This window comes from Camelus bactrianus, chromosome 3 (assembly GCF_048773025.1).
Source record: "Camelus bactrianus isolate YW-2024 breed Bactrian camel chromosome 3, ASM4877302v1, whole genome shotgun sequence".
Taxonomy (NCBI): Eukaryota; Metazoa; Chordata; class Mammalia; order Artiodactyla; family Camelidae; genus Camelus; species Camelus bactrianus.
Window position 1 is genome coordinate 30,521,424 of NC_133541.1, and position 10,689 is coordinate 30,532,112.

At 33.0% G+C, this 10,689-nt stretch overlaps 1 protein-coding gene and 1 long non-coding RNA gene across 2 annotated transcripts in view; one reads left to right on the forward strand and one right to left on the reverse strand.

The window, feature by feature from the left end:
• C6 (complement C6) overlaps positions 1-265 on the reverse strand; it is a 67,005-nt gene extending 66,740 nt beyond the window's left edge. Inside the window, exon 1 of the mRNA XM_074357549.1 lies at positions 124-265. The gene's annotated coding sequence lies outside the window, so the exon portion shown is untranslated. The remainder of the gene's footprint in view (positions 1-123) is intronic.
• A 2,928-nt stretch (positions 266-3,193) lies between these two features.
• LOC141575923 (uncharacterized) lies at positions 3,194-10,322 on the forward strand. Its single transcript, XR_012504024.1, has 4 exons — positions 3,194-4,792; positions 6,192-6,390; positions 7,276-7,348; positions 9,671-10,322. It is a non-coding gene; the product is annotated as an uncharacterized LOC141575923 (long non-coding RNA).
• The last annotated feature ends 367 nt before the right edge of the window (positions 10,323-10,689 follow it).

Here is a 10,689-nt window from a genome sequence, read left to right on the forward strand (position 1 = left end):
GTCTGAGCCCATCGGCTACCAGTGTTGTGGCTGGACCAGCCTTGTGGTTCTTATTATGACTGCAAGATGCCCTACAGCTATAACCAACAGGAAACTTTGAAAAAATAAAGGTTCGTTACTTACAGAAACTGGGAATCACGCAGCACACCTGGGGCCACACAACGAGGTCTTGGATAGAGAGAGTGAGCAAGCTCTTGGGGTTCTTCCTTTATTGGGGTCAAGGGTGGGGCCTATGGTTTCACGGGCTCAATCTTTATTGGTGAATTTAAACCATAAAAGTGAGATTTTAAAGCTTGGGAAGAGAAAAATTGTGACTTAAAACAAAGGAGCCTCAGTTGGGTAGGTGGCCTGGCGTTTTATCTAGTCATGTGACTGGCAGTGTGTTTATTTGAGATAGACTTCTTTGAAGATAGACTTCCTGGATACCTTGGCAATCAAAGCTTAAGTCAGGCACCTGCATTACAAAAAAACAAAAATGGAAAAACTCCCAAACCTTCACACCTGTCAGGGTTTATACTACAGGAGGTCATGTCTTAAAATGAGTGAACTCTGATGAATTGTTGTATTTTTTTTATAAATGATGACAAGAGATAGTCTTATGGTGACAAGAAAACTCAACTTCTGTTGACATGAGATAGTGTGTGATACAAGGAAACAAAGTTTCTTGATTTCTTGATGTTTTTTCAAATACTTGCAAAAGTGAGACATTGTTTAGTTGTGTTTACTCTTTTTATGATCTGATAAAAAGCTACCTTTTCTTACCAATCTATCAAAATTTGATCTTAAGAGCATTGATAATGAATTCAAATTATTTCCCAACTCATCCTCCATTTGAAAGTATTTAAAAAAACCTGTTTTCCAGGTTTATTGTGGAAATTTTCTTGGAGTGCCTCCTATGTATTAGGGAATGGGTTAAACCCTGAATATAACTGTGAATAAAACAAATATTGCCCTCATGAGCTTACTTACAGTACTAGGCAAAATCAATATTGAAAAAATTAAAAGTGTATAATAAATTAGATAATTTTTAAGTAATAACTTTAAAAGTATATAATAAAATATGATAAGTGTCATAAAATAATATGGTACTATGAGAAAGTATAAAGGATATGGAATTTAGATTTGGAGGTCAGGAAAGGATGGAGGACAAACATTTGCATCAAGATGTATTAGATAAGTAAGGATTTAGTAAGTAGAATGGAGGGAGACAGATAAAGAGTGGAGGTTTCTTCTAGCTAGAAAGGATGCTGAAATCTTTTTTTCCCCTAACTTTATTGAGGTATAATTGGCAAATAAAATTTTAAGATATTTTAAGTGCACATCGTGGTGATTTGATGATATAAGTACACATTTTAAAAGAATTCCCACTGCACATACACCCCAATGTTTATAGCAGCACTATTTACAATAGCCAAGACATGGAAACAACTGAAGTGTCCATCAACAGATGATTGGTTTAAGAAGATGTGGTGTATATATACACGATGGAATAATACCAAGCTATAAAAAAGAATAAAATATTGCCATTTGCAGCAATATGGATGGACTTAAAGAATATCATACTAAGTGAAGTTAGTCAGGTAGAGAAAGACAAATATTACATGATATCACTTATATGTGGAATCAAAAAAATTGATACAAATGAACTTATTTACAAAACAGAAACAGACTCAAGGAGATAGAAAACAAACTTATAGTTACCAAAGGGGAAATGGGGGGAGGGATAAATTAGGAGTTTGGGATCAATAGAAACTACTACACAAAAAATAGATGAGCAACAAGGATTTACTGTGTAACAGAGAACCTATTCAATGTCTTGTAGTAACCTTCAAGGGAAAATAATCTGAAAAATTTATATAGTTGAATCAGTTTGCTGCATACCTGAAACTAACACAATATTGTAAATAACTATACTTTAATAATAATAATAATAAAAGAGTCCAAAGACCATTGCTATCTTCACTATCTCTGTGAATGGTCAGCACTGAACTCAGAAAAAAAAAGATTCCCACCATCTAGCTAATTAACACATCCAACAACACCTCGTGTATTTCTTTACTTTTTCGTGAGAACATTTAAGTTCTGCTCTCTTAGCAAATTTCAATTATAATTATACAGTGTTATCAACTATAGTCACCACGTTTTATACTACATCCTCAGATCTTATTCATCTTATAGCAGAAAGTTCATACCCTTTTACTGACCTCTTCCTAAATCCCCCATCCACTCCTCAGTCCTTAGCAACCACTTTTCTACTGTTTCTAATAGTTTGACTTTTTTCTTTAAAGATTTCACATATAAGAGATTGTATGCAGTATTTATAGTGGGGTGATATCTCATTGTGGTTTTGAATTACATTTTCTCTGCCTGATTTACTTCATTTGCATAATGCCTTCCTGCAGGGTTCACCTATGTATGCAAATGACAGGAATTCCTTCTTGCTCATGGCTAGGTAACATTCCGTTATATTTACACCACACCATCTTTGTCCATTCATCCATGGATGGACACAGGTTGTTTCCCTATCTTGTCTATTTTGACTAATGCTGCAATGAACATGGGAGTATAAATATCTTTTGATATCCTGTTTTCATTTTCTTTCGATATATATGCAGACATGGAATTGCTGAATCGTATGGTAAGTTCCATTTTCAATTTTTTAAGGAAACTCTATACTGTTTCCTATAATGGCTGTACCAACAGTGCACAAGGGTGCCCTTTCTCCACATCTTTGCCAACATTTAATCTCTTGTCTTTTTGATAATAGTCATTCTAATCAGTGTGGCGTGATATCTCATTGTGGTTTTGATTTGCATTTTCCTTATGGTTAATGATGCTGAGCACCATTTTGTGTACATGATGGCCATTTGCACAGCCCTCATCTTTACGCAGGTAAAGTATTAATATATTAATAATATAAAGGAGAATCTAAGGCCCTGCGTACGTTAGCAATTAGCCAAGTAAATACAACAAATATATGGTGAAAAGGGAATTAGGGGTTGTCTGCTCTCTAGTGGAACTTGTTTTATTTTGTTTGTTATTATGTTTCAGTATTCCCATTCCCATGGCCACTTCAAATTATTCTGTTATGCTTATTTTTCTTTAACAGATTTACTGATGTTTTAAGTATAATTAGAATAAAGTTCTTTTTATAAACTAGTTTAAAAAAAGACCAAGGATGTAATAAGCATTCTTGAAAATTTGGTTTTAATATTTTATTAAAATACCTTTATTTTATTAAAATGATCTACTTACATAGTTAAACATAATTGAAGTAAAGTTGATTTACAATGTTGTGTTAGTTTAAAACTAAAGATATTTAGGTCTTTTAGTAAACATGTTGTACCACATTGAAAAAATTATGCTATGAGGAAATGCGTATTTCTAGAAATTATGAAATGTAGTAATAAATTTGTCAATCAAAAAATACATGTATAATAAACAGTTCACAATTGCTTACCTCTTAGTTTTCACTAGAAATTAAGGCTCCTAAAAGTTAAGAATTCTACTTAACATATGTAATTAAAACTACTAAAATTACTAAGGAAAACATCTTTGCATGCAGGGAAACTTTTTTTAAAGTGTAAGGAAAGAAAATGTATTTTTGTTAAGGGAAAAGAAAGTAATATTTCCCTAAAGAGGTGTTGAAGAGCAAATAGAGAGAGGGGAGAGAGAGAACGTGGGACAAAATCCAGTTGTAAAAAGAAGGTTGATAGAAAAGGAACTCAGAGAAAGGAGTCTTGTGTGTGGTCAGGACTGCCTAAGATTAGATTGAATTTAACTAAGTAAACAAATTTTATTCATTTATTGAGTGAATGATTTTAATATCAAAAGTAAGCTGATATAAAACTGGAATTTGGTTTTATCTCTCTGTTAAGAGGAAAAAGTTTTCTTGAACTATTAATCTGCTTTTGAGAACAGTTTATAAAAGCTTATTTACCTTTTAAGTAATTTGATATAGCTTTCTGTACTTGATTTTGAAATCTTTTATCGTCACTTTAAGTGGGTAACTCAGTATTGTTTCACAGTGATCTATGATCCTAGTGTTTTAAAACCTTCTGGTATTTTTGACAAACTTATCCCAGTCAAATTCTAAATGAAGTATTTTGGCCCTCTAGCTAAGTTTGAAATTTTTCAGAGGGCCCCTGGAAAGTCCCAGAAAAATACTAAACTAACTAGGCTTATTTGGCATGTAGAATTACATGGAAAGTGTTGTCAAATAAGTGATGATAAGCTTTCTTAGGTTATATTGTATGGGTAAATGCTATTAATATAAGTGCTCTTAAAATTATAGGAAATTCTTAAAAATCTGGTAAAATTTTTATCAGTTATAATTTTAGTTATTACCTTAAAATATTACATGACACAGAAATAACCAAATTTCTTTGTCATTTGCATTATAATGAATCAGATATTTATCCATGCCATTATAAGTCTTTTGTCATTTATGGACAGTTACTGTTTTACTCAGTTGCTTCTGCAGAAACACTTCATCTCCAAGAAGATTCATACAAAGGACTTTTTGACAAATATAGGTTTCTGATAACCTTCAGATCATACCACTGAACTGGGTAAGAAATTTTGGCACTCTGATGGAAAACTTGATGGTTTCATAAAACTGCTAACAAAAGGTCAATATCAATAAGAATTAATTACGTAAAACTGAAAGAACTAATGAATATGATTACTGTTTTATGACTTTTTGTCTGAAATGTTACTGACATTTTAATCTTTGTTTTCCAGATATAAAGAAACCTTTCCTCTCAAGCTAACTATGATTTACAGCAATTTGGTAAATTATAAATTTGTAAACTTGTGGTTGGTAAGGGGGCGAGGGGTGGGAAGGGATAGACTGGGATTTCAAAATGTAGAATAGATAAACAAGATTATACTGTATAGCATAGGGAAATATATAGAAGATCTTATGGTAGCTCACAGAGAAAAAAATGTGACAATGAATATATATATGTTCATGTATAACCGAAAAATTGTGCTCTACACTGGAATTGACACAACATTGTAAAATTATTATAAATCAATAAAAAATGCTAAAAAAAATTTGTAAGCAGAATGGAAGTATTTATCTTTTTCTTCCTATCTGATACTTCCAGAATTTGGAAACTCTTAGTGAGTATTCTTATTTTCATGGCAATACAGTTATTTACATAAATTCACTAAGAACCTATTCTCCTTGTAACAGGACACAGTTGGAAACATTGATTACATTACCAAAGCTTTGACTGGAAAGTCATACTTGAGAATGTGCACAGAATCAGGAAGACCAGACAGTTTTAATGAACTAAGATTGACTTTATGAAGCCATAAAGCCCCTTGGAAGAACAGCCTGGCACTTTACTTACAGGGTTCCCAGCAGCCTCACTAGGGAGTAAAGATTACTTCCTGGCAAGAACAAGAACCTCAGTATATTTTGAGGATCTTCAGAGAGGAATTCACCCAAATTCATAGGTATTACAAGCTAAATCTGATGGCAAATATTTGGCTTGGCTTCTTAGCCTCGAGAGGCCATTGAACATTCAATCTGGAGATTTCTTATGAGAAGTTCCAGACAAGTGATTTAAAAGAGCTATATGGTCAATTGCTATTCTTGATGGACTTAATGTGAATAATAAGGCCAAGTTTAATGAAACTAAACTTGCTTTGCAAACAAATTATCTTATTTTGGCTATCTTTGATAGAAATGAGGTGATTTTAGAGAGAAAAAAATTATAAACCATAACACTCTTGTGGATGTTAAATTCCAGCTCTGTTACTTATTTTTTGCAGGTTTTTTCCACCTGTAAACTGAACTGGATCCCTAGTTTCCTAAATATTTGGGTACAACTGTCCAAACTTATATTTTCAATTTTTCTCCTACTTTTGACTTAGAATCATTGAGAATTAGAGCTACTCTTTTTCTGAAGCCCTTCAGGCTGAAGCTGAACAATTTAATACAAACTTAAGAGAGGCCACCAGAATAACCCATGTTTAGACACTCTTCATGCCTGTTGCTGTATAAGCCACTTAGAAAGTTTACCTCAACACCCAGTGACATCGCCAGAGACATTTCAAACTGCAAAAGATACTTTGACACTGACATTTAGAAATCCTCTTGACTGCCTTCCCCCTATGCTCAGAAATTGGTTTATAATTTGCTCCAACTGTTAACCTTTGTTATTGCTTTGTCTCCATAGAAAAGTCTCTTATTAAATACCTGATTGCTTGTACCTTGTGGGCTTAACTTTGAGAGCCCACTTGTATTACCTCCTTCTGAAATGAATTTAACTGGACTAACCAATTGTCAGGACTAATAGACTGGTTCAGTGAGATGGAGCAATATGCAACAAACTCAGCTTCCGGATTGTGAAACTTCTTAAAGAAGTCAGAATGTAGGTGAGCAAAATTTGCCACATCAAAATGTGTCTTTTTGGCATAAGGATTAATTTAGGCTGATTATTTTTAAGAGACAGAAGATTCAGGAAGTTTTTCTTATTCCTGTCCATTTAATTGCCTAAATTTTTCTGTATTAAGGGGCTGTTTCCAGAATAGAGCTATCACTAGTGATATCTACAAAGAATATGGGACAGGTCTGGTCTGGTAGACTCAGCAGGGCCTAGAGATCAGAGCCTACTCAAGGTGCCATTGTCTCTACTTGGCCCAGCAAATTTTTTTAACATTTGTTTTTCCATCTTCATGTGAATTGCTTTCTTCCCCTTTGAAGTCCCAGACCACTACCCTCAATATCCTCTTTTGTCTTTAGCTGAATATGTTATTTAAGGTGAAGGTTTTGGCCATTTTGGTGAGTTACTCAGTTTTCCTGGGTCACCCCCATGTATACATGTTATCAAGCTTTTTTTGATTTTTCCCTGTTAATCTGTTGCATGTCAATTTAGCTCTTAGGCTAGCCAGAAGAACTAGCAAGGGTGGAGAAAAAATTTTTCCTCTCCAACAAGCTGTTTTTTGCTTTGCTTTGTTTTGTTTTTTAATTTCCATATTTCTCTGTACTAGTAGACATATAGCTGCATTTATCCCCATCCCAGGTGTTTACACTATAGTCTTCATGTAAATGTCATAATACACTATTATAATTTGTACTTTAAACTATGTATTCACTACAGGGACGACATTGTCCTCAAGAAAATGAAAATTGATTGTTGGTAAGGGATGGTGAAAAATTCTTAGATATTGCAATAGTGTATGGCACTGTAAAGCTTAGCTGTACCCAACAGAAAATTATTCCTTAGAATTTAATTTCTCTCGTTGGGTTTTCTTGGGTAGCACACCAGCAGTGTTGACATCAAGTTCAAGGAAGACATACAAATGTTTACAAGATTAGTGCTAAGAGACTATGGTGAGTACATGGCTTATTTCTTCAATTGTTTGCTCATCACAAAGCATATTGCAAGTGGTCTACTTGTGTCTATTGGCTGCCATTGGATCACTGTTTGATCCTCAGTGTTTTTGTGTGTGATTTGGGCTTTGAGAATTAAATGAGAATTATTTATATTTTATTGTATTCAATTCGATAAAAGTTATTCAACCCATCAAGTGCTAAAAAAATCAATAATATTTAAATAAGCATCTAGTAGCTCTTCATGTTCTCATAACAAGTAAAAAAAGTTAAGTTCACTAAAAAAATTTTGGGGAAATTCGAAGTTTAATTTATATCACTTTTTTCAAAAATTAATACTTTCAAAAGCTCTTATTATATATTACATATGTTGCTAATGTGCTATTAATATTATATATTATAATTTATAGAACTAAATAAATTATATTAAAGTTCACTTAGCAGCTATCATGCAATTATAAAGTTATGTTACAAGCTAATAGCTTTTTAGTTTTTTAATTTAACTTACCTTAAAAATTGAGTCATTCTGAACATTATATGAAACAAAAAGAGTAAACTATATTTTTCTCGTTTTTATACATAAAGCACAGATATATACAACATATAAATAGGTAAACAATATATCTTAGGCGTTAAAATTTTATTATATGGATTGAGGATAGTGATGAGGAAAAAAATGTCCAAATAGTCTCTTAAGGGGCAATAAGGAAAAAGAGTTGGGAAACTGATTTGAACTATCATATATATTTTAAAGAAATTAAGAGAAAAAATACTTTCTGTATTTCTGATGTTCTTCATGCCATATGTAAGATCTGCTTTTCCAAGCCTCAAGTCTCCTGGTGGGAGAAGGTGGGGAGGTAACCTGGTGCCTCCAAGTCCTTTGCCTCCACAGCATTCTGCAGAAAACTGATGCTCTTTTATTTAGCCTTCATCTCTGTGTGCCTTTTATCATATAGATTTTTTTTGCTGTAAGTCAGGTACCATTCTTCCACTTGTTTTCCATTTTCCAAAAGGTGTTGAAATGTTATGTCTATTGAGCTCTCTTCTAATCTCCCTGTCCTTTCGGATTTACAGTATTTTCTTTCTTTGCTGTTATACTGGGAGATTGAAGTAAGTCCATATGGCCAATTGCTATGTTCAGTAGAAATTCATGTAGCCTTTTAAGTGGGAATACATTTAAACTCTTAACCATATTCATTTAACCAGATTCTTGTCCTGTCCTCTTCCCCATCTGAAGAAACTTTAACATGCATAAATCCTGTTGCATTTCTACTATAAATTAAGCTTTCCAATCTATTTTGAACACAGATATAAAGAACACAATTTATGAGAATGTAAGGCAAAGATTTGCACTCAGTCTGAAACTGAACTTGCCTCGGGTACTGCTGTAATCAACAGATGCTTTGGTTTTTACGGTTTCTCCTATTGCTGACATTTAGGGATTAACAGGTATTACCAAACTGGGCACTGGGGAGATATTTGTCAGATGAGGCAGGAAAACAGAGAGTAGCAGAGAATTAGTTACAAAACTGTGACAATTTCATGATTCTACAATGACTAGGTGGTTGAATGAAACTGTGCTTGAATAAAAGTGCTTTTCCTGCTCTTCTCTCCAGTAACACTAGTGGAAATCAGTGGGGAACAAAATTACACAACAGTCTGGGTGGATGAGCAATCTCAGGTGCCAGGGCCCTAGGAAAGCTTTCAATGGCATGGACATGGTACTTTCATAGCCCTACCCTTCAGGAAAGGAGATCTCAAATTACCTTTTCTTAACACCATGGAATATGCCTAATTGACCTTTTGTGTGGTTCCATTGGCTTAATCTTTTCTAATAGGTAAGTTGAAATAGTCTGTTTGAATAAAAACAGTGTTCTCCTAGGCTTAGATGTATGGAAGACAACAAAGACAAGTCCCATTGTAGAGATTTCACAGTTTACTTATCCTGCCTACTTGGGTTTTTTTTTTTTTAAACCACTTTTTTTGAAGTACGATTGACATACAAAAAGTTGTATGTATTTAGTGTATACAACTTGGTGAGTTTGGAGATAAATATACACCTGTGAAACCATCACCACAATCTATGCCATAAACATAGCCATCATTTCCAAAAGTTTTCTTACCCTCATTATTAATTATTAGTGTTTTTTTGTGACAAGAATGCTTAACATAAGATCTACCCTCTTAACAAAATTTTGAGTATACTACACAGTATACTACAGGCACTATGCTGTAGAGTAGATCTGTAGGATTTATTCTTCTTGCTCACCTGAAACTTTGTGCCCTTTGACTAATAGCTCCCCCTTTCCCCCCACCCCCTAGGCCTTGGCAACCATCGTTCTACTCTCTGCTTCTATGAGTTTGTATCCAGTCTACTGTGGATCCAAGTACAATAACCAAATTTAGAAAAACTAGCAACTGATACAGTACTTCTATTTAATATTGTTGATATTGTTTATGACATGAGCCTTTTGTCTTATTCATATTTCAATATTGTTATTGGTTTCAACATTATCCTTTATTGCTTTTTTTTCTCTCTAGTACAAAATCTAGCCCCAAATCATGTTTCATATAGTTATCATTGTCTCTTTAATATGAAGACAGATGCCTAAATTTTCATTGTCATTGGTGGCATTACAATTTGGAAGAATAAAGACCAGCCAATTTAGAGTATTTCTCACTTTGTCTGAAATGATCACATCAATTGATTTTTTGAATTTCAAACTACCATTGCATTTTGAGATGATGCATTTTGGGAATATCTGGGTTTCATTTGCTAATATATATTTAGGATTTTTGTCTCTATGTTCATGAGAAAGGCTGGCCTATAATTTTCCTTTTTTGCACTATATTTGTCAAATGTTAGTATTAAAATTATGTTGGCTATAATATATTAAATATTTTTTTTCATATTGTGAGTTTAAGTTTGATGCTATTTTAAAATATTTGCCAGTAAATCCAATATGAACCTAAGTTTTTGAGAGGTAAAAAATTTAATAAGAAATAAAATCTATTTAATAGAAATAGAACTATGTAGATTATTTCTTTTCTTGTGCCATTTTGATAAGTTTTTGTTCTTTTAGGAATTTGTCCATTTCTCTTTTTTCTTCTATTTGTTTGGCATAAAGTTGCTCAAAATATGCTTGTATGACATTTTTTAGATTCTGTAGCTTCTTTAGTGATTTTTTTTATTCCTTTTTCCTTTATTATTCCTAGTATTAACATATCTGTTATTAATAATTTTTCTATCTCAGCATTGTTTTATCAATTGTATTAGCCTTTCCAAAATTCCAGTTTTTTGGTCTTATTAATTTTTTCTGTGGCATTTTTTTTGTTTTATA